Source organism: Dermochelys coriacea, chromosome 5, assembly GCF_009764565.3.
Source record: "Dermochelys coriacea isolate rDerCor1 chromosome 5, rDerCor1.pri.v4, whole genome shotgun sequence".
NCBI classification, from domain to species: Eukaryota; Metazoa; Chordata; order Testudines; family Dermochelyidae; genus Dermochelys; species Dermochelys coriacea.
The window spans coordinates 128,937,461-128,961,082 of NC_050072.1; positions in this window are offsets into that span (position 1 = coordinate 128,937,461).

Genomic DNA, 23,622 nt, shown 5'->3' on the forward strand with positions numbered 1-23,622 from the left:
TGCTCTCAGAAACGACAGTGAGAGAATCCTAGAGTAACACGAATAAGTAAATAATTAATTAGGTGGCAATTTGAGGGCAGCAGAGATGCCTTTTAAATTGTGGGAAAAGAAATGAAGTTCGGAGAAGAAACAAAGTGCTGACGTAACTGGAGATTAACAAGCAAGCAAATCATAATCCCTGAAGGCGGCACATGAACAATGGGGAAATCGGAACAGAAACTTCAAAAGGAAAGAAGATAGAAGAAAAGCAGAGGATCACACAGGAATGCTAGTTGGAAGACACACACCAACCTTTTAATAAATCAAAGCTCTTTCAAAGCGGTGGGGGGGAAGGAGGGGTTGGAAGAGGGAGGAAATTTTTAAAGGCCTCTGTTAAAAGGCTGTGGAATGAACTTCCGCACAAATGAGGGACCAACCTCCCCACCTTCCACTCCAAGTGCAAGGAGCACTGCTCAGATTGGCCTTCTCCAGCGTGACAAAGAGCAGTGTGGACATTTAGAAAACACTACAAAAACCAAACACTCCACTGCACAGACTATTCTCCCTCCGGGGGAGGACGAGAGAGGAAACAAACCACAGTGACAGGTGTTAGTCATGTTGCTTAAAGCCCAACTGGAAGGCAATCAGACCCTGAAGTCATGAAGGCCGGATAAGAACTAGCATAAAATAGAATTATCCAAGTCTGGCTCAGGGAAGAGATAAAACACTGTGTGTATCTGCAATACATTTGCATTATTGCAATGTGCAGAGCTCAAAGGGCTGGCTAAGCAAGGCTGACAGGAGTGTGGGGCATCTCTTCTCACTTATATTGATGGAAATCACGAATAAATGCCCTGAAATCTCTGGGCCTGATTCTCCATCTTGCATTATCATTTATGCCAACGCCAACTGGCTACACCACTCCGAGATGGTCGTGTCTTGCACTAACTCTGCATTGAGCACATAGTGCAGAGCTAGGAACCTTCAGGCCTAGAGAAAGAGTGAAGACTCAGGAGCATTGTTCTCTCAGCCCCAGTGCAGGGAGCTGCATACAATACTCAGCAGCGTGAGCAGACCTCCACGCCTGCCCTGAACAGATCACTGATAGTTGAGGGGCGGGGGAGAGTGGATAAGATGCTGCAGAGGCAGCAAGGAGCGAGGCTGCTCTGGTGATAATTGGTGCTTTTCATAAAGCCCCAGCTGCTGGAATCATGTGAATACCCAAGAATCTCAGCTTTCATTTTCAAATAATGAAGTTTCTAGCCCTCGTGGTTGTAACAAAAAGCTTCACAACATAACCCTAAGGCAAGCTTAAGGTTCAAAACCCAAAAGGCAAATAAGAACCACCCCTCATTTATTAAGATCATGAGTTTTAAATCTGCCTCATGATTTCTGGGGGGGAACAACTCATATTTTTTTAACTATAGGGACTGGCCATGCTGCTAGTTACACTGGAAAACTTTCCCAAAACTTTAGAGACTAGGCAGAATAAATACTATGTAAGTTACACTAAATACATAAGGTTTGTCATAAGGTAAATGTTAGAACTGTATACTGTTTAAACTGGCAAGAAATCTGAGAGTCTGCATAAGACAGGGCAACTCCAATGAGCATTTTGTAATGGACAAAATAAACTATGTTAAATTCTCCTACAGCCAGAGGAAGCACAAGCAGCTGATAAGAAGAAAACATCCCGTCTTCTAAACATCTGAGAAAATGAAGAGCAATGCTTTTGTAATGTCTGTTATTGCAGAATAAGGGTTAAAAAAAAGGTGAGTCTTGCGTCCATCTATTCCCTAATATTAGCCATGCCTAACACAGAAAGGTCAGCTCATTCCAGACGGCCAGAGATATGAACTGGTTTGAAAGATAAACCCGTAAAGTGACTTGAAGCGATAGCTGAATTTTGATAACATGCTCATGTAAATTCCTCCATGTGTCCAAATAGGAGATTCTTCCCTGATTCACTAGGGTCGTGTCTCAGAAGACAGGAGCAGTGTACAATAACCTGGATAAGAGAAGCCTTCTGTAAGGGACTGCGGAAGACTTTGTTACGGCCTAGCCAGGGAACTTCCGCTTTCTCAAGCCGAGAGGTTACTGTGGGACATAGCTAGCTGCTTCGTTATTGTGGGATAGAGATAGTTTTTGAAGGACACAGCTACTTTGCATGGCCCTTCGCCAGGTAATAGAAAGCCCTCCCTTTCAGAAGCACCTAACTTTATATTCATGAGCTGTTTTTGTGTAGTGCTCATTAATGCTGACTGTCTGCCCCTCCGTTGGACTCCATCCCCAGACAAAGCTCCAGTGTGCTAGGTTCCCAGCCTCCATGACTGCAACGCTTGGAATCCCCGTTGCAGGTGGGTCACTAACCTTCAATAAAGCCAATAACTCACAGCTGCGTGTAAGCCTCATTTTTCTCAGAGTGCTCCTGCCGGACCTGTGGTGCTTCGAGCACCGTGGCCCAGAACATTTGGCTCAATGAGCAGGGTACCCTGAGAAGCGATGCTGCTTTGGCCAAAGGTAGGGGAAGTGGGGAAGCCGTCACTGTCCCTACAACGCATACCAGGATGGCCCCCGATGGAGCGCTGGGGGCCGGTAGTGCGGGTTATGGCTGGGTGGGCTGCCCCGGCAGACTGGCCGGAGTTCCAACAGGCTGCAGGGGTCATGCCCATGCAGCTGGTAGAGGGGTTACACCGGTTACAAGCGAACCGGCGCTCTGGGGCGGAGTGGTGGGCAATGCGGGAGCTAGGGTGGCTCCTCCTGACCGCCGTCCGGGCCCAGGATGAGGAGGTGCTCTGCTTACAGCGGGCACTGGAAGGGAAGACTCAGGAATGCACAGTGGAGGCGGAGGCCCGGTCTGTGGCTCAAGAAGTTGTCACCTCCCAGGTGGAGCGTGCCCAGGAGCTGACACGACGCTGCAAAGTGTTGGTTGCCCGGGTAGCGAATAAAAGGCGTGTCAGGCACGGGTGGCAGCCGGTAACCACAGCCCAGGTGCGCACGGTGACCGCTGCCCCCTCCTGGGACCCCGAGACTTGGGATGGGAACATTTGGGACTCCTCATCCTCGGACGGGGAGGGGGAGGAGTCCCCTGCTGTGGCTCTGATGCACCCGGTCCGGGAGTTGCAGGTGCAAAGAGGCACCCTACAACCAGAAGTTGTCCTCACGTTTAAAACGAGTGAGTTGCAGGAAATTGTGAAGTCGTTCCGACAGGAGCCCAGGGAGAGCGTCTTGCAGTGACTTGTGAGGGTCTGGGACAATGCAGGTAATACGGTTTTGTTGCTTGCTTATGAATTTCAACAGTTGGGGGTCCTATCGCAAGACTCGCAGGTATGTGCACAATTGGCAAACCCGCTGTGGCCGCAGGCTGGGGGGCAAGACATCGAAAGCCCCTCGTTGTACCGCTGGCTGGCAGCTGCAGTGGAGGCGGCCTACCCCTCGGTGGGGAAGTTGGAGGCACAGGTGCACCCCTGGAAGACTGTTCTGGAAGGGGTGCAAACCCTCCATCAACTGGGAATGGTCTGGGCTGTCTCCACGGGCGGGGAGATGGGGCCAGATGATGTACCAGTGACAAAATTGATTAAAGCCACAGTGTTACGTCTGGCCCCTGATGAGTTAAAACCTTCCCTCCTCGCCGTTGTCATGGCAGAGGATGGGCACATGGGAGACTTGGCAGCCACCCTTATGCAATTGAAAGCCGCCTTGGCGGTGCTAGGCCAAGAGCCATACAGGTTGCAAAGGGACAGCAAGGTGGGGGACAGGAGAAAGGGGAGTTGCAAGTGCCCCAGAAGACCTTGTGGCTAGATCTCTTGCAGGTTGGTGTCCCTCGCGAGGAAATCAATGGAAAGCCGACGGCGGACTTATACAAGCGGTGGATGCAGCTGCCCCCTACCAAACGTAGTGCCGGAGGAAAAGGGGAGAAGAGTGTGGAGCGAACCAAGCCCGCAGAGCCCTCTGCTCCGCCAGCCGAGTGGAAACTGCCACGCCCATATTGAGGGCGTGGCAAGTCCTCCGTTCCGTGTGTCGCAGCGGCCACACACGGGAGGGAGGCGGGGGATCAACGCCCCTATGTACCCCTAGCAATTCGCTGGCCGAGGGGAGGAGTCCAACATGTGTTGGTATGGATAGATACGGGCGCTGAGGTCACCATCTTGCACTCCACGCAGACCCAGGGCCGAGCCACTGTCGTTAAAGGCCTCGGAGGAGTGGAGACCCCGGTGTATGAGGTTACTGTCACTCTGACCCTGGGGAAGACTCCCCTGTTCGGGGCCACTGTTTTGGTGGCCGCTATTGGAGAATACATACTGGGCATCGAAGTCCTGTGGGGTTGCTCTGAGGATACCCAGTACAGCCTCTTCGCGTTCGGACATCCCCGGTATGTAAGTGCACCTCAGGTAGGGGAGGTACGGGCATTGACAATCCTACAGGGCTCCCCTCGTTGGGAGCCCGTGGTGTTGCCTCTCCCAACTGCTGTAGTATCTAAAGGACAGTATCGCCTCCCTGGAGGGGAGGAGGAGATCACCCAGACAATCAGTGCGCTGTTAGAGGCCAAGATTATTCGGCCCACCTTAAGCCCGTACAATAGCTCCCTTTGGCCAGTGCGGAAACCGGATGGGACTTGGCGTATGACGGTAGACTATCGCGAGTTGAACAGGGGCACCCCTCCGCTGATGGCGGTTGTGCCGGATATGGTGACCCTGATCGAGCACATCGCGGCAGCTGCCTTGCCCTGGCAAGCCGTAATTGACCTCGCAAATGCCTTCTTTTCTATCGCCATCGCCCCTGAGAGTCAGTAGCAGTTTACCTTTTCGTGGCAGGCCCGCCAATATACTATCTGTGTTCTGCCACAGGGCTGGAAGCACTCCCCAACTATTTGCCACCAGTTGGTGAGTGCTGACCTTGCCCGAATACGGCTGCCGGACATGACCTGTTGTTACCATTACATTGACGACGTGATGGTATCCGGCCCCTCCCATGAACTGGTGGCGGATGCGTTACACGCAGTCGTTACTGGCTTGGAGGCGCATGGATGGACTCTGAACCCGCAGAAAATACAGGGCCCCGCTCAGACGGTAGTCTATCTCGGTATTATGTGGGTGGGACCAGATCGGCAAATTCCTCGGAAGGTGCAACAAACAGTGCAGGGTTATACCCCACCCCAGACGAAGAAAGAGTTGCATGCTTTCCTCGGTCTACTTGGGTTCTGGCGTGCCTTCATTCCTCATCTAGCCTTCCTTATGCGGCCTTTGCAGGCCTTAGTACGAAAGGCGGCACCCTGGCAATGGCAGCAGAGCCATCAAACTGCCTTTGACCTGTGTAAAGAGGCTCTGCTCACTCATGCTCAGCTCCACGCTCCACAGTTAGTGGCAAACTCCCCTGACCGTGTGACGGGCACCCTCTGCTATGGAATCGATGCTGCCGATCACATACCCACACCTCAGCTGCAGAACAGAATCGTCAGACCCAGTCTGAACAGCACAATGAGCTCAGGGCTTCTGCAATTCTCCTGGCATTGACACCGTCAGGCTGGTTGTGGTTTGGAAAGAGCCTCCTTGCTCTGACCGAGCCTGGGTTTTGGCTGGTCAGTGAGGGTTTTTCAACAGCCTTAAGAAAGTGGCTTCACTTTGAATGCACAGTCGTTGCTGTGACTTGAATTTCCACCAAGGATTTGATCACTGCATGATTCTTTGCTGCACCTTTAGGCTGCCTTTAGGCACCTTTAGGCTTGTCCCCACAGCCGCAGGCCCAAGCGCCTCGCTTGCCTGACTGCTGCAGGCTCCAGCCTTCCATGCAGAGGCAACAGCGTGGCGCCCGGGAAGAGAGCCTTGCTGCCCCGCAGGGTGTGAAATGCCATTAAACCCTGGCAAAGAGCCAAGGATGCAATCAGTCTGCACCGACTGTCTGACACATCTTTAGATAGGAGATAAATCCAGAAAACAGCTGCTGACCCAGGGCTCCTCACTCCCAGAGACATGGGAGGAGATGCTACAATCAACAGGGGCAAGGCTATTTGGGGCACAGGCCTGGCACACAGCTCACTAGCTGAGCAGTCCCTATGAATCCCACGAGCCCCTTTTCCCCATTGCTCTTCCTCTGGCGCCTGGTGTCTCTTCTCCCTTCTCTGACTGACCCAAACCACACTGATCAGCTGGCTCCTCATCCCTGCACCCAGAGGGCTCTGCTCTTCCCCATGTCTGTTGGCAGCTTCTGGGGGCTGTTGTAGATAATAAAATAAGTAAATAAAAATACTTTGCTCTTATATAGCACTTTTCACCAGTAGATCTCACAGGGGCTGGTTCTCCGGTCCAGCAAGGCATGTTAATGAAACCCTTGCTCACTGTCACAGCATTAAACACTTCCCTGTGATTCAGGATGTCAGTTCCAGTTATCGCTGGCCACACCCCTGGGAATGACCGGCATTAACAAATTAATCTGTTTAACCTTTTATGAGAGACACAGAGAAAGGAGGAGAAGCAGTTAATCATTTGCAATGTAAAGTAGTAAATAAGGCTTTCATGGTAAAGTCTTCTATAGGCAAAGCCCCTGACAGTTGCTTTGCTGGTATTGTGCACGGTATAAAATGGACCTTTTTTTTTTGCAGAGAGGGAAGGGGAGCGATAAAAGGTTAGTTTAAACGAGCTGGGTGTTGCTGGTGTCTGTTTTCTTTAAGACAAAATGAGGCACACCACCGTGGAGAGGGAAAAGAACAGCAAAGAGAAAAAATGCAGCTTCCTGCTTTGAATGTGTGTGATCCAAGGAGGGGAAGATACATGGAAATCTAACATGTTTGAGGGGACATTATCCAGGCATTTTTCAACCGGGTTGAGTTTGTGTTTGGCTAAAGTACAGGGGAGATCAAGGTCAGTTATTATTTCAGCCGAAATACTCAATTCATCTGACCTCGGGTTCTGCTGCTGCTGCTCTACAGGGCTCCAGAATGGAGCTCATGAGCCTGAGCCACTCTGAGGAGGTGCGGCGGTGGCAGGGTTATGCCTTGGGCACTGGGAGGGACCTCCTCGCTATTCAGTGTTGCCAGCACTCATGCAGCATTCTGTAGAGCCAGGATTCCCCCCTTGTCTGAGCTGTAAATGCAGCTCCGAAGCCCTGGAGTCTGACCATCCTCAGCTTTTGTGTAAGGAGCAACCTCCACAGGGGTCATTAAGCAGGTTCAAACCTAGCACTTTCAATGCTGCAACACAGTCCTCTTCCACTTGATGTAACTTCATAAGCTGGTAGCAGTAGTGGGCTTTTATCCTGCAGAAGCCCAACTTCTAGAAGGGCTTGCAGTACACGTATCAGTAGGGCACTAAAGGTAGAGGGGCCCCGTGCTCTCTACTACCCTCACAAAGGGGATGGGGGCACAATTTAGCTCATAATATGTAACCCATTATGTATTGTAACATGTAACTCACAGTGACACATTAACCACTGCATGGAACAATCATTTGTCGTATGTAAAACTAAAGGGATGCTCCTTCCCCACCACATAATTACAGCAACTGCTCATGAACATCTGGATCTGCCTAATGCTACTTATGACTTCCTCTCTGGTTTGCTCTGTATTCTGACCTGCAGACATAACCTCCTTTTAAATGGGAACCGTCTCAGCTTTCCCATACCATAACCATTCATTCATGGGCTGGATGGGGAAATCTGAGTCTGGTGCTTTATCGCCTTTGAATCATAAACAGCAGAGAACAGACTTGTCATTTTAACGTATAGGAGTGCGTATTACAAGCGATGACATTGTGCATTGTAATTTTGTTATTCCCCTGAATAACATATTCCTGTCTAATGATCTAGGGTCTGTTTATTCAGAAAGCAACAAGAGCCGTACTCTGTCGAAAACCTTCCATAAAGCCGGATGAGATTGTGCTCCAACCGCAGGAACGATTTTCTGCAGCATCATGCAATGAAATAAAATAAAATAAATAAATTTTTAAAAAACCCTTAATTTGGAGACAACGCAGACCCTCTAGAGCATATGTTTCCTCCTAACACCATGATCTGGCACCACAAAAGGGGACTTAGTACTAAGCCTGGATGGCTGGATCACAGTTTGCTCACAGACCTTAGAGACTTACCATTCAGCACAAGGCAGCTGCTGCATCTGAACTGAAATGCCTCTTTTGTTGCAGGCATTTATCAACTGCAGTTTCTTTCAGGAAATATTGAGTGGTGGTTAAAAATATAGGCCTAGCCATCCATCATTATAAAGGACCCAGCTTACAAGAAATGAGGTCAGCGCAGCTTTAAAAGAATAATACTCTCTAGCCCCATTTGGTAGAAGAAGTCTGCACCACCCTCTAGTTCAGACTTGAGTCCTACTCCCATTTTGGGAACACTACTAAGATGGTTTGGAGATGAAGTGGGGTTGAAATGCCTACCCAGGACCTACCATCTGAAAACCTACCTTAGGGCCCAATCTATCAAACCATATAAGCAGATGTTTAAGTTGGAACATGGGATTTTGAATTCAGTGAGAACTAACTCATGTACTTAAAGGCCCTGTCTTCACTGCAGAGTTAGGTCAAGTTACCTATATTCGAGTTACTCCTCTCAAGTTAGCCTAGCTCAAGGCAGAGCAGCCACATTGCAAAACCACACTGGAGATGCTGTGGGCTGCACTCACTCGTGTGACACTAAGACTTTTGGGGGCACGTTCCAGGGTTCTTTGCACTACCCTAAGCTGAGCTGTTCTATTCTTTCTTACCTATGGACTTATGGAAGAACTCGTCTGTCCCTTCTGGACACCCACAGGGAATTGTGGAGGACTAGCTGCACATGTGTAAAACTAGTCTGAATCCACACGGCGGAGTGATTTTGTTAGCAGCTGACAGCTGTAGACTATACCTCTTGACATGCCAGCCAACTCGTTAAAACACCACAGCCCACAAGCGAAGGGTTTCAATGTGTGGAGGGGACTCCAATTAGGGGCAACACTTGAGGTAACTTTGCAGTGAAGACATGCCCAAAATTAAGCATGTGCTGTAGTAGCCTTGATTCCAATTTCCTTACCAGTAGATAACGATGCGTGACATAGAGGGACAAGAAAATGTTTTACAACAGTGGTCTCCAACCTTTTTACACCCAAGATCACTTTTTTAATTTAAGGACAACCCAGGATCTACTTCCTACTTCCCTGAGGCCCTGCCCCTTCCCAAAGCCCCACTCCACTCACTCCATCCCCCCCTCCTCCACCTTCACTCACTTTCACCGGGCCGGGGTAGAGGGTTTGGGTTAGGGAGGGGGTGTGAGATCTGGGTTGGGGCCAAGAGGTTCGCAGTGTGGGAGGAGGCTCTGGGCTGAGCCTGGGGAAGGGGGTTTGGGCTGGGGCAGAGAATTGGGGTGCAGGAGCAGGTACAGGGTGCTGGCTCTGGGAGGGGGGTCAGGGCTGGGGGCAGAGTGTTAGGGTGCAGAATTGGGTGGGGGTGCTGGTTCTGAGAGGAGGTACAGGGCTGGGGCTTGGGGTACAGAGAGGGGGTATTAGGTGCTGGCTCTGGGAGGGGGCTCAAGGCTGGTTTGGGGTGCTGGTTCTTGGACCAGGGTCAGAGCTGGGGCTTGGGGTGCAAGAGGGGGTTCAGGGTGTAGGAGGGTGCTCAGGGGAGGCCTCCCACCAGGTAGTACTTACCTCTGCCAGCTCCCAGTAGATGTCGCAGTGAGGCTAAGGCAGGCTTCCTGCCTACTCCGGCTCTGTGCCGCTCTTGGAAGGGGCCAACGTGCCATGCGGCCCTGGGGGGCGGGGGTGTTGGGTGGCACATGGCTGTGCACGCTGCCCCTCTCTGCAAGAACCACCCTTGCAGCTCCCATTGGCCACAGCTCCCCATTCCCAGCGAATGAGAGCTGCAGGGGCGATGCTTGCAGGCTGGAGCAGCGATGGAGGGAGACCCCTTCCTCCCCAACCCCGGGACCACACTGGCTGCTTCTGGGAGAGGCATGGGGCCAAGGCAGGCAGGGAGCCTTTCTTAGCAACAGCCCTGCTGTGCTGCCTGAGATCATGATCAACTGGGAGATCCTCTAGGATCAACCAGTTGATTGTGATCAACCAGTTGGTGACCACTGTTTTACAATGAAAACTCATGTCCTCTATGGTATGAAATATGATGCCTAAGTCTAAGTCTGTACCCTTATGTTCACCTTTTTTACAAGTCTATGAAAAATTTTGTACAAGGCATGCCTTATGAAGTATCATTTGAAAACCTATAATCCGCTGAACATTATTGGCCTTGTAAAATATGAGTGGCGACATTGTATGAAAAATTATAAAATTCTACTGTATAAGACATGTTCAAGTCTGGGGAAACAGCTTCAACCTAGTTCCCCAGAGACAAAAGGCTGGGCAATACCTCAGCCAGGTGTCAACAAAATGAAATGGTCTATCACCTGGTTAAACAGTCATTCTTTGGCAGGAAAAAGGGTGTGAGTGAGAAATTTACACCTTAACAAAGTGTGACGGGGCAAGGCCAGATGGCTATAGAAAAGTAGTGGGAGATAGATATATTAGCTCCAGGCTAAATAAATCCCTGGTACCAGGTTAAGTGAAATGGTAGCTGCTCCAGGTCAAATAAGACACCTGGGGCCAATTAAGAACTTTCCAGAAGGCAGGGAGAAGGCTAGGTTGATTGGGACACCTGAAGCCAATCAGGGGCTGGCTGAAAATAGTTAAAAGTCTCCCAGTCAGTCAGGTGGGTGTGTATGTCAGGAGCTGTGGGAGGAAGTTGTGCTGTTGGAGAGGCTGAGTAGTACACACCATATTAGGCACAAGGAAGGAGGCCCTGAGGTAAGGGTGAAGTGGAACTTGAGGAAGTGAGGGCTGCTGTGGGGGAAGTAGCCCAGGGAATTGTTCATGTCATGTTTCTAAAAGGTCAGCTACCATAGCTGATACTATTAGGGTCCCTGGGCTGGAGCCTGGAGTAGAGGGTGGGCCCAGGCTCCCCCTCCCCTCCCACCTTTGCCCCTGATTAATCACGAAGACTGGGAGACAACAGAGACTGTGCAAGGAAGGATAACTTCTCCTCACCTCCCTTGGTGGCTTATGATGAAAATGGCTCAGTAGACTGTGACCCTTGTCTCTAGAGAAAGAAGGGTTACGTGGAGGGTCACAGTGAGCCTCTGAGGCTTGCGAAATCTGCCAGGAAATGCGGGACCCACGTAGGCACAACTTTGTCACAACTGAGCTTTGTCACAACTGGTGTCAGGAGTGGGACTTCGTTCACAGCATGGCGGAAGAAAGAGGTTTAAAAAAAATGCACTGGGGTTTTGGATTTTTTTTTTTTTGGTTTTTGGTTTTTTGCTTTATACCACAATGGAGGAGGTGGTAAGAGCTCTGGTACAAGCCACGGCACCCCAGCAGGAGGCCAGCTGGGTTCAGGCAATGGCACAACAGGAGTCTATGTGGCTACAGCAGGAAACCAATCAAAATTATTGATGAGCCAGGTGACTCAAGATCGTGCCCTCTTGAGAGAGGTGGTAGACCAGCTGAAGATCCTCACCACCCAGGCCTGGGGGTCCGATGGGACGCGAACTCTGAGGGCCCCTGGTTGTCTGCCAAAGATGACATCAGGAGATGACGTAGAGGCATATCTCCTCTCATTCAAAAGGACTGCTCAGCGTGAGGCGTGGCCCCCAGGAGCAGTGGGCCAGCATTCTCGCCCCTTTTTTTGTGTGGAGATGCCCTGAAGGCCTATTTTGACTTGCCTGCCACGGATGCCACTGACTATACCCGTCTGAAGGCAGAGATCCTAGCACGATCAGGGGTAAAGGCAGCGGTAAGGGCCCAGAGGTTTTATGAGTGGAAATACCAGGAGAACAAACCCCCAAGGTCCCAGCTGTTCAACCTCATACACCTCGCACAGAAGTGGTTACAGCCTGAGGTGTGCAGGCTAGAGGAGATTTTGGAGACCCTGGTCATAGACCATTACATGCGGGGACTGCCGCCAGATCTCCGCAAATGGGTAGGCCAGAACGATCCGTCCATGTATGACAAGATGATCACACTGGTAGAAAGACGGATGACAGCCAGGGAACTGACCCAACTACCCAAGGAAGGCCCCTTTTGAAGCAAGCACCCAACCCCAACCCTGGGAGGTTGGCAGCCAAACCCCCGGGGAGTCCTAGGTGGAAGAAGGGGGCGGCTGAAAACCAGCGGGGACCCCAGAAGGAAGGGATTGGCCTGAGTGGGGGGAACCCTGGGACTAAACCCCCTAACCCCCGGGATAGGGGAGTGATTAAAAGCAATTATAGATGTTATGCATGTGGGGAGTGGGGACACATAACAGCACAGTGTCCCAGCACCGAGGAGCCTATGCAATGTAACTTGCGGGCTTGGGAGGTCTCATGCTCCCTTATCCACCTTGAGGGGTCGCATTAGCCCCGCATAATTACACCAGGCCAGTGAGGATAAATGGAGCAGAGACTACAGCGCTTGTGGACTCTGGGAGTTCTATCACCCTTATATCGGGTAAGCTGGTAAAAAATAGTCAGCTGCTACAAGCCAAACGCGCAGCAGTGACGTGCGTGCATGGGGCTGTGAGCCATTACCCCACCATCCCAGTGGAGATAGAGGTTCAGGGAAACCCCATTGAGGTGACCGTGGGTGTAGTTCCTAAACTCCCATATCCTGTAGTCATTGGGAGGGACTATCCAGGGTTTGATAATTTACTTCCCCCAGAGAGGCTGGAGGGAGGTGGGGACCCTGAGGACAGCGACTCATCACCGGGGGAATGTCAACCCCTGATGTTCGCTGAGATTTCTCAGGATCTGTTCTCAGCCCCCCAAAAGACCCGGAAGACAAAAAAAGAGAGGAAGGCCGTGAAGGCCTTGGGAACCTGGATCCTGACCCAGGGCCAGGAGACCTCCCTAGTAGGCAGATGGAAGCAAGCAGCCAACAGAGAAACTTCCACCACAGAAGGTGAGCCAGAAGCTGCTCCCAGCCATTACGGTGGCAAGCCATTGGAACAAGCAGAAGCCGGCCTCTGGGAGCTTGGGCAGGTTAGTCCCGGGAGAGAGACTTTTGGGCGGGACCAGGCGGAGGACCCCAGATATGATAACGCCAGGAAAGAGGTGGCCGAGATCGATGGGATACCCGTGGATGGGAAGGTCCAGGGTCCCAGACCTTACTTTATAGTGAAGAAAGATCTCCTGTACCGCATGGTGCAAATGCAGGAGAAAGAGATACAATAACTTCTAGTGCCACAAAAACATCAAAAAGCCATATTGAGTCTCGCCCACAGTCACCTGCTTGGAGGACACCTAGGGGTAGAGAAAACCCAAGCACAGATCCTGCGGAGGTTCTTCTGGCCAGGAGTACATGAAGATGTCCGGCGATACTGCACCTCTTGTCCGGAGTGTCAGTTACATAGCCCTCGCCCGCACTTGCGGGCTCCTTTGATACCTTTTCCAAAAATAGAGGATCCTTTCAAACAGATAGCCATGGATCTGGTAGGGCCCCTAGAGAAGACAGTTCGGGGCCACCAACATGTGCTTGTTGTACTGGACTATGCAACCCGGTACCCGGAAGCTGTTCCCCTGTGCAACACAGCTTCCAAGACAATAGCTAAGGAGCTAGTACAGATCTTTGCCCGGGTTGGGCTACCCAAGGAGATATTGACTGTTCAAAGGAAACCTTTCATGTCCAAGTTGATGAAAGATCTCTGTTCATTGTTCCATGTACAAGCCCTACGGACCTCTGTATACCACCCGCAAACAGATGGCCTTGTGGAAAGGCTCAATAGGACCCTCAAGGACATGATCAGGAAAGTGGTGAGCCGGGATGGGAAAGATTGGGATACCCTATTGCCTTACCTCATGTTCGCCATCCAGGAGGTTCTCTCCATTCGAACTACTATATGGGCGCCACCCTCGGGGCATATTGGATATAGCCAGAGAAGCCTGGGAAGAGGAGCCAAATCCCAGGAGGAACATAGTTCAGCATGTACTGCAGATGAGAGATCGGATAGCCTGAGTTACGCCCATTGTACGAGAACACCTGGAGAGAGCACAGGAGACACAATGAACCCATTATAACCACCAAGCGAAGATTCAACAGTTCCAACCAGGGGATCGGGTGATGCTACTGGTGCCCACAGCAGAAAGTAAACTGTTGGCCCAGTGGCAGGGACTCTACGAAATAATCACAGGTTTCAGAGTAGCAGCCGTGTTAGTCTGTATTCGCAAAAAGAAAAGGAGTACCGGTGGCACCTTAGAGACTAACAAATTTATTAGAGCATAAGCTTTCGTGAGCTACAGCTCACTTCATCGGATGCATTTGGTGGAAAAAACAGAGGAGAGATTTATATACACACACACAGAGAACATGAAACAATGGGTTTATCATACACACTGAAAGGAGAGTGATCACTTAAGATAAGCCATCACCAGCAGCAGGGGGTGGAAAGGAGGAAAACCTTTCATGGTGACAAGCAAGGTAGGCTAATTCCAGCAGTTAACAAGAATATCAGAGGAACAGTGGGGGGTGGGGTGGGAGGGAGAAATACCATGGGGAAATAGTTTTACTTTGTGTAATGACTCATCCATTCCCAGTCTCTATTCAAGCCTAAGTTAATTGTATCCAGTTTGCAAATTAATTCCAATTCAGCAGTCTCTCCTTGGAGTCTGTTTTTGAAGCTTTTTTGTTGAAGTATAGCCACTCTAAGATCTGTGATCGAGTGACCAGAGAGATTGAAGTGTTCTCCAACTGGTTTTTGAATGTTATAATTCTTGACGTCTGATTTGTGTCCATTCATTCTTTTACGTAGAGACTGTCCAGTTTGGCCAATGTACATGGCAGAGGGGCATTGCTGGCACATGATGGCATATATCACATTGGTAGATGCGCAGGTGAACGAGCCTCTGATAGTGTGGCTGATGTGATTAGGCCCTATGATGGTATCCCCTGAATAGATATGTGGACAGAGTTGGCAACGGGCTTTGTTGCAAGGATAGGTTCCTGGGTTAGTGGTTCTGTTGTGTGGTGTGTGGTTGCTGGTAAGTATTTGCTTCAGATTGGGGGGCTGTCTGTAAGCAAGGACTGGTCTGTCTCCCAAGATCTGTGAGAGTGATGGCTCGTCCTTCAGGATAGGTTGTAGATCCTTGATGATGCGTTGGAGAGGTTTTAGTTGGGGGCTGAAGGTGATGGCTAGTGGCGTTCTGTTGTTTTCTTTGTTGGGCCTGTCCTGTAGTAGGTGACTTCTGGGTACTCTTCTGGCTCTGTCAATCTGTTTCTTCACTTCAGCAGGTGGGTATTGTAGTTGTAGGAATGCATGATAGAGATCTTGTAGGTGTTTGTCTCTGTCTGAGGGGTTGGAGCAAATGCGGTTATATCGTAGCGCTTGGCTGTAGACAATGGATCAAGTGGTATGATCTGGATGAAAGCTAGAGGCATGTAGGTAGGAATAGCGGTCAGTAGGTTTCCGATATAGGGTGGTGTTTATGTGACCATCGCTTATTAGCACCGTAGTGTCCAGGAAGTGGATCTCTTGTGTGGACTGGTCCAGGCTGAGGTTGATGGTGGGATGGAAATTGTTGAAATCATGGTGGAATTCCTCAAGAGCTTCTTTTCCATGGGTCCAGATGATGAAGATGTCATCAATGTAGCGCAAGTAGAGTAGGGGCATTAGGGGACGAGAGCTGAGGAAGCGTTGTTCTAAGTCAGCCATAAAAATGTTGGCATATTGTGGGGCCATGCACCCATCGCAGTGCCGCTGATTTGAAGGTATACATTGTCACCAAATGTGAAATAGTTATGGGTCAGGACAAAGTCACAAAGTTCAGCCACCAGGTTAGCCGTGACAGTATCGGGGATACTGTTCCTGACGGCTTGTAGTCCATCTTTGTGTGGAATGTTGGTGTAGAGGGCTTCTACATCCATAGTGGCTAGGATGGTGTTTTTAGGAAGATCACCGATGGACTGTAGTTTCCTCAGGAAATCGGTGGTGTCTCGAAGATAGCTGGGAGTGCTGGTAACGAAGTGCCTGAGGAGGGAGTCTACATAGCCAGACAATCCTGCTGTCAGGGTGCCAATGCCTGAGATGATGGGGCGTCCAGGATTTCCAGGTTTATGGATCTTGGGTAGCAGATAGAATACCCCAGGTCGGGGCTCCAGGGGTGTGTCTGTGCGGATTTGTTCTTGTGCTTTTTCAGGGAGTTTCTTGAGCAAATGCTGTAGTTTCTTTTGGTAACTCTCAGTGGGATCAGAGGGTAATGGCTTGTAGAAAGTGGTGTTGGAGAGCTGCCTAGTAGCCTCTTGTTCATACTCCGACCTATTCATGATGACGACAGCACCTCCTTTGTCAGCCTTTTTGATTATGATGTCAGAGTTGTTTCTGAGGCTGTGGATGGCATTGTGTTCTGCATGGCTGAGGTTATGGGGTAAGCGATGCTGCTTTTCCACAATTTCAGCTCGTGCACGTCGGCGGAAGCAGTCTATGTAGAAATCCAGGCTGCTGTTTCGACCTTCAGGAGGAGTCCACCCAGAATCCTTCTTTTTGTAGTGTTGGCAGGAAGGTCTCTGTGGGTTAATATGTTGGTCAGAGGTGTGTTGGAAATATTCCTTGAGTCTGAGACGTCGAAAATAGGATTCTAGGTCACCACAGAACTGTATCATGTCCGTGGGGGTGGAGGGGCAAAAGGAGAGGCCCCGAGATAGGACAGATTCTTCTGCTGGGCTAAGAGTATAGTTGGATAGATTAACAATATTGCTGGGTGGGTTATGGGAACCATTGTTGTGGCCCCTTGTGGCATATAGTAGTTTAGATAGCTTAGTGTCCTTTTTCTTTTGTAGAGAAGCAAAGTGTGTTTTGTAAATGGCTTGTCTAGTTTTTGTAAAGTCCAGCCACGAGGAAGTTTGTGTGGAAGGTTGGTTCTTTATGAGAGTATCCAGTTTTGAGAGCTCATTCTTAATCTTTCCCTGTTTGCTGTAGAGGATGTTGATCAGGTGGTTCCGCAGTTTCTTTGAGAGTGTGTGGCACAAGCTGTCAGCATAGTCTGTGTGGTATGTAGATTGTAATGGATATTTTACCTTCAGTCCTTTCGGTATGATGTCCATCTGTTTGCATTTGGAGAGGAAGATGATGTCTGTCTGTATCTGTGCGAGTTTTTTCATGAAGTTGACAGATTTCCACTCTATACGGCTAAATTCAGTGCCTTGCATAATCACAGGTTTCAGAGTAGCAGCCGTGTTAGTCTGTATTCGCAAAAAGAAAAGGAGTACCGGTGGCACCTTAGAGACTAACAAATTTATTAGAGCATAAGCTTTCGTGAGCTACAGCTCACTTCATCGGATGCATTTGGTGGAAAAAACAGAGGAGAGATTTATATACACACACACAGAGAACATGAAACAATGGGTTTATCATACACACTGTAAGGAGAGTGATCACTTAAGATAAGCCATCACCAGCAGCAGGGGGTGGAAAGGAGGAAAACCTTTCATGGTGACAAGCAAGGTAGGCTAATTCCAGCAGTTAACAAGAATATCAGAGGAACAGTGGGGGGTGGGGTGGGAGGGAGAAATACCATGGGGAAATAGTTTTACTTTGTGTAATGACTCATCCATTCCCAGTCTCTATTCAAGCCTAAGTTAATTGTATCCAGTTAGCAAATTAATTCCAATTCAGCAGTCTCTCCTTGGAGTCTGTTTTTGAAGCTTTTTTGTTGAAGTATAGCCACTCTAAGATCTGTGATCGAGTGACCAGAGAGATTGAAGTGTTCTCCAACTGGTTTTTGAATGTTATAATTCTTTACGTCTGATTTATGTCCATTCATTCTTTTACGTAGAGACTGTCCAGTTTGGCCAATGTACATGGCAGAGGGGCATTGCTGGCACATGATGGCATATATCACATTGGTAGATGCGCAGGTGAACGAGCCTCTGATAGTGTGGCTGATGTGATTAGGCCCTATGATGGTATCCCCTGAATAGATATGTGGACAGAGTTGGCAACGGGCTTTGTTGCAAGGATAGGTTCCTGGGTTAGTGGTTCTGTTGTGTGGTGTGTGGTTGCTGGTGAGTATTTGCTTCAGATTGGGGGGCTGTCTGTAAGCAAGGACTGGTCTGTCTCCCAAGATCTGTGAGAGTGATGGCTCGTCCTTCAGGATAGGTTGTAGATCCTTGATGATGCGTTGGAGAGGTTTTAGTTGGGGGCTGAAGGTGATGGCTAGTGGCGTTCTGTTGTTTTCTTTATCGAAGCCGTGGGAGAGGTGAACAATAAGGTGCGGCAGCCAGGCTGCCGGAAATCAGAGCAAATTTATCACATCAATCTTCTAAAACCTTGGCACGATCAAGAGGCATGCTTAGTCATGCAGGAGACCCTTCCCCAGGAGGATAACTTACACGGATATCATCTGACTTGACGCCGATCCAAAAGATCGAGGCAGCCGACATGATTAATCGCAACCGAGATGTGTTCTCTACAAAACCAAGGTGGACGACTGAGACCTGTCACCATATCCGCATGATCCCCGGAGCCAAGGTAACATGGAGACCCTACAGAATCCCAGCAGCCAAAAGAGAGGAAATCAAGGCTGAAGTAAAGAAAATGTTAGAATTAGGGGTTCTTGAAGAATCTTACAATCAGTGGTCCAGTCCAATTGTTCTAGTGCCTAAACCTGATGTTACCATGAGATTCTGTAATGACTTTCGCCGAATGAAATATCCCAGTTTGATGCATACCCCATACCACGCATCAATGAACTGGTTGACCGACTGGGTAGTGCCCGATTCTTGACTACACTGGATCTGACAAAAGGGTACTGGCAGATTCCTCTGACCAAAGAAGCTAAAGAAAAGACAGCATTCTCCACCCCGAATGGGCTATTCCAGTACACCGTCCTCCCTTTTGGGCTACATGAGGCCCCAGCCACATTCCAGCGCCTCATGGATAAGCTGCTGCGCCCCCATACTAGTTATGCAGCTGCATACCTAGATGATGTCATCATCCATACACCAGACTGGGGAACCCACTTGGAGAAAGTTGAGGCAGTACTGCGCACGTTAAGGCGGGCTGGCCTCACTGCTAATCCCGCTAAATGCGCCATAGGGCTAGCAGAGGCTAGGTACCTGGGATATATTGTGGGAAGGGGCATAGTGAAGCCCCAAACGAATAAGCTAGAGGCAATTCAAAACTGGCCCCGGCCGACCCGAAAGAAGCAGGTCCATGCTTTCCTAGGCATAGTAGGCTACTTCCGACGGTTTATTCCCCACTTTGCCACTAGGGCAAGTCCCCTAACAGACCTGGTGAAGGCCCGAAGTCCAGACATGGTAAAGTGGACCGACGCAGCAGAGGGGGCATTTACAGACCTTCGGACGGCCCTCTGTAATGACCCCGTACTCATAGCCCCGGACTTCAACAGGGAATTTGTTTTACAAACAGACGCTTCCAAGGTGGGGTTTGGAACAGTTCTATCGCAAATAGTGGGAGAAGAGGAACACCCAGTCCTCTACCTAAGCAGAAAGCTTCTCCCAAGAGAACAGAAATACGCAGTAGTCGAGAGAGAATGTCTTGCTGTGAAATGGGCTATGGAGACACTGCGTTATTACCTCTTAGGCCGGCGATTTACTCTTGTGACGGACCATGCACCCCTACAGTGGATGCAGCAGGAAAAGACTGCAAGGGTCACCAGGTGGTTCTTATCCCTCCAACCATTCCAGTTCTGCATACGGCACAGGGCTGGGTGCCACCATGGCAATGCTGATGGTCTGTCATGAGCATATCTAACTGCTAGATCGTCCTTCCTACCTCACTCAGGCCATTCACATCATGACTGAGGAGTGAGCAGAATTGGGGCAGCAGAAAGCCACTTTTGCCTGGGCTGAGCCTCCTATGTTGTGCCTCAGGATATGGAGTGCAGAGTCTGCCTGTGGCCCAGGCAACTGCCTCTCCAGTACCCTCTCCTGGCCAGGGTGCCTCTGCAATGCCCAGTCCCACTTTCCCCTATTCAGGGCCCATTAAGGACTTACCCCGTACAAAAAGAAATTCAAACCAATCCCCTCGGGAGATCTCATTTATTTAGTCGTCTGACTCTCCAGACCCCAACCCCAGGTCAGTCTCTCACCCAGCAGCCCACATAACACAAAGTCTTTGAAAAATGAAATACAAACTCATGCAGCCTTTCTCCCAGCCCTCTCCTCCCTGAGGGCAGCTGGGTAGGAGCATGGCCTTGGGCAGATGGGATGAGGCAGGGGGTTAGCCTCCACAAATGGGCAGTTTATGCGCTGCCCAGGACAGTAAACCACCCACCCATCCCTGAGATCCAGAGCTATCTACTAGGGGCAGGCCCTTCTGCAGATCTGGGAATAAGCTACACTACTTTGGCCCCACTCTTGCCACCTGTCCCAGCCTTTCCCTCTTCTAGGGCACCAAGGAACCCAGAACCAGCCAGCTAGTTACCTGTGAGCTGTACATTCAGCTTCTATATGTGCATGTACTGAACGCCCCATTTCTCCGCGGCTGGTTACATCTTTGCCAGCTTGCCTTTCCCCTCCTAATTTCCTGCAATGTTTGTGGATTTAACTTGATTGATCACATTACGTTGCCACAGCTTTTTGTGGTGGGGACTGCGTCTAATTGCACTTCTGCGCCTGTCCTCAAGTCTCCTTCTCTGTAGAAGGAACAGGCTAAAGAAACCCAGAACAATAGGTTAAGTTGGCATTTAACTTTGATGAGAAGGGGCAAGATTGCGGCAGATAAAATAAGCTGTCTCTCAGAGAGTGATGAATCTCCCTGCAATGTGAGTCCTATTCCTCCAGGAGCCATATCCATTTACTGTGCAGTATTATGAAGGGTGATGAGGGAGGAGCCAGGGAAAGAGCAGCTTGTCTCTCTGACCTCTTTCTGGGGGAATTCTGGAGGGATTTGAGCCAGTTACACACTCAACTTCAACACAAGTTTCTGGTCCCTGTTAAAGCCAGTCAAACTCTCTTGCTCACCGGGAGCCCCCCAGGGCCAGCACTGATGGGTTAACGTTGCTAGCCTAGGTTTATAGTTATGCTGTAGGTACAGGGCAAGGTGAAACCGATGCTCTAATTTAGTTGACCAGTTTAGTAAAGAACAAAGAACCTCATCACCCTTCGAAAGGCCAGTGATTCAGCAGGCCTCTACAGAAAGCTTGCCAACCTGAGAGTGGGGCTGGAGCTTCAGGGACAAAGGGGCTAACTGTCAAGTTGGCGCTGGGATGGAGAGGAAGCATGATTCCTGAGAGAGGGGGAAGCCACTGTCATCTTGCCCACAAAGGCACACAAGATACACTCCACTGACTCACTGCTCATCCTAAAAAGAAAAGGAGTACTTGTGGCACCTTAGAGACTAACAAATTTATTTGAACATAAGCTTTCGTAAGCTACAGCTCACTTTATTGGATGCATTCAGTGGAAAATACAGTGGGGAGATGATTTATATACACAGAGAACATGAAACAATGGGTGTTATCATACACACTGTAAGGAGTGTGATCACTTAAGATGAGCTATTACCAGCAAGGGGTGGGGAGGAAGAAAACCTTTTGTAGTGATAATCAAGGTGGGCCATTTCCAGCAGTTGACAAGAATGTCTGAGGAACAGTGGCGGGTGAGGGAGCGAGGGAAATAACATGGGGAAATAGTTTTACTTTGTGTAATAGCCCATCCACTCCCAGTCTCTATTCAAGCCTAAGTTAATTGTATTTAGTTTGCAAATTAATTCCAATTCAGCAGTCCCTCATTGGAGTCTGTTTTTGAAGTTTTTTTTGTTGAAGAATAGCCACTCTTAGGTCTGTAATCGAGTGACCAGAGAGATTGAAGTGTTCTCCGACTGGTTTTTGAATGTTATAATTCTTGACATCCAATTTGTGTCCATTTATTCTTTTATGTAGAGACTGTCCAGTTTGACCAATGTACATGGCAGAGGGGCATTGCTGGCCCATTATGGCATATATCACATTGGTAGATGTGCAGGTGAACGAGCCTCTGATAGTGTGACTGATGTGATTAGGCCCTATGGTGGTGTCCCCTGAATAGATATGTGGACACAGTTGACAACGGGCTTTGTTGCAAGGATAGGTTCCTGGGTTAATGGTTCTGTTGTGTGGTGTGTGTGTGGTTGCTGGTGAGTATTTGCTTCAGGTTGGGGGACTGTTTGTAAGCAAGGACTGGCCTGTCTCCCAAGATCTGTGAGAGTGATGGGTTGTCCTTCAGGATAGGTTGTAGATCCTTGATGATGTGTTGGAGAGGTTTTAGTTGGGGGCTGAAGGTGATGGCTAGTGGTGTTCTGTTATTTTCTTTGTTGGGCCTGTCCTGTAGTAGGTACTACTTCTGGGTACTCTTCTGGCTCTGTCAATCTGTTTCTTCACTTCAGCAGGTGGGTATTGTAGTTGTAAGAATGCTTGATAGAGATTTTGTAGGTGTTTGTCTCTTTCTGAGGGGTTGGAGCAAATGCAGTTGTATCATTGAGCTTGACTGTAGACAATGGATCATGTGGTGTGATCTGGGTGAAAGCTGGAGGCATGTAGGTAGGAATAGCAGTCAGTAGGTTTCCCATATAGGGTGGTGTTTATGTGACCATCTCGTATTAGCACCGTAGTGTCCAGGAAGTGGATCTCTTGTGTGGACTGGTCCAGGCTGAGGTTGATGGTGGGTCGAAACAGCAGACTGGACTTCTACATAGAGTGCTTCCGCCGACGTGCACGGGCTGAAGTTGTGGAAAAGCAGCATCACTTGCCCCATAACCTCAGCCGTGCAGAACACAATGCTATCCACAGCCTCAGAAACAATTCTGACATCATAATCAAAAAGGCTGACAAAGGAGGTGCAGTCGTTATCATGAATAGGTTGGAATATGAACAAGAGGCTACTAGGCAGCTCTCCAACACCACTTTCTACAAGCCATTACCCTCTGATCCCACTGAGAGTTACCAAAAGAAACTACAGCATTTGTTCAAGAAACTCCCTGAAAAAGCACAAGAACAAATCCGCACAGACACACCCCTAGAACTCCGACCTGGGGTATTCTATCTGCTACCCAAGATCCATAAACCTGGAAATCCTGGATGCCCCATCATCTCAGGCATTGGCATCCCGAGAGCAGGATTGTCTGGCTATGTAGACTCCCTCCTCAGGCCCTACTTTACCAGCACTCCCAGCTATCTTCGAGACACCACTGACTTCCTGAGGAAACTACAATCCATTGGTGATATTCCTAAAAACACCATCCCAGCCACTATGGATGTAGAAGCCTCTACACCAACATTCCACACAAAGATGGACTACAAGCCGTCAGGAACAGTATCCCCGATAATGTCATGGCTAACCTGGTGGCTGAACTTCGTGACTTTGTCCTCACCCACAACTATTTCACATTTGGGGACAATTTATACCTTCAAATCAGCAGTATTGTGCTGGGTACCCGCATGGCCCCACAGTATGCCAACATTTTTTTGGCTGACTTAGAACAATTCTTCCTCAGCTCTCGTCCTCTAATGCCCCTACTTTACTTGCGCTACATTGATGACATCTTCATCATCTGGACCCATGGAAAAGAAGCCCTTGAGGAATTCCACCATGATTTCAACAATTTCCATCCCACCATCAACCTCAGCCTGGACCAGTCCACACAAGAGATCCACGTCCTGGACACTTCAGTGCTAATACGTGATAGTCACATAAACACCACCCTA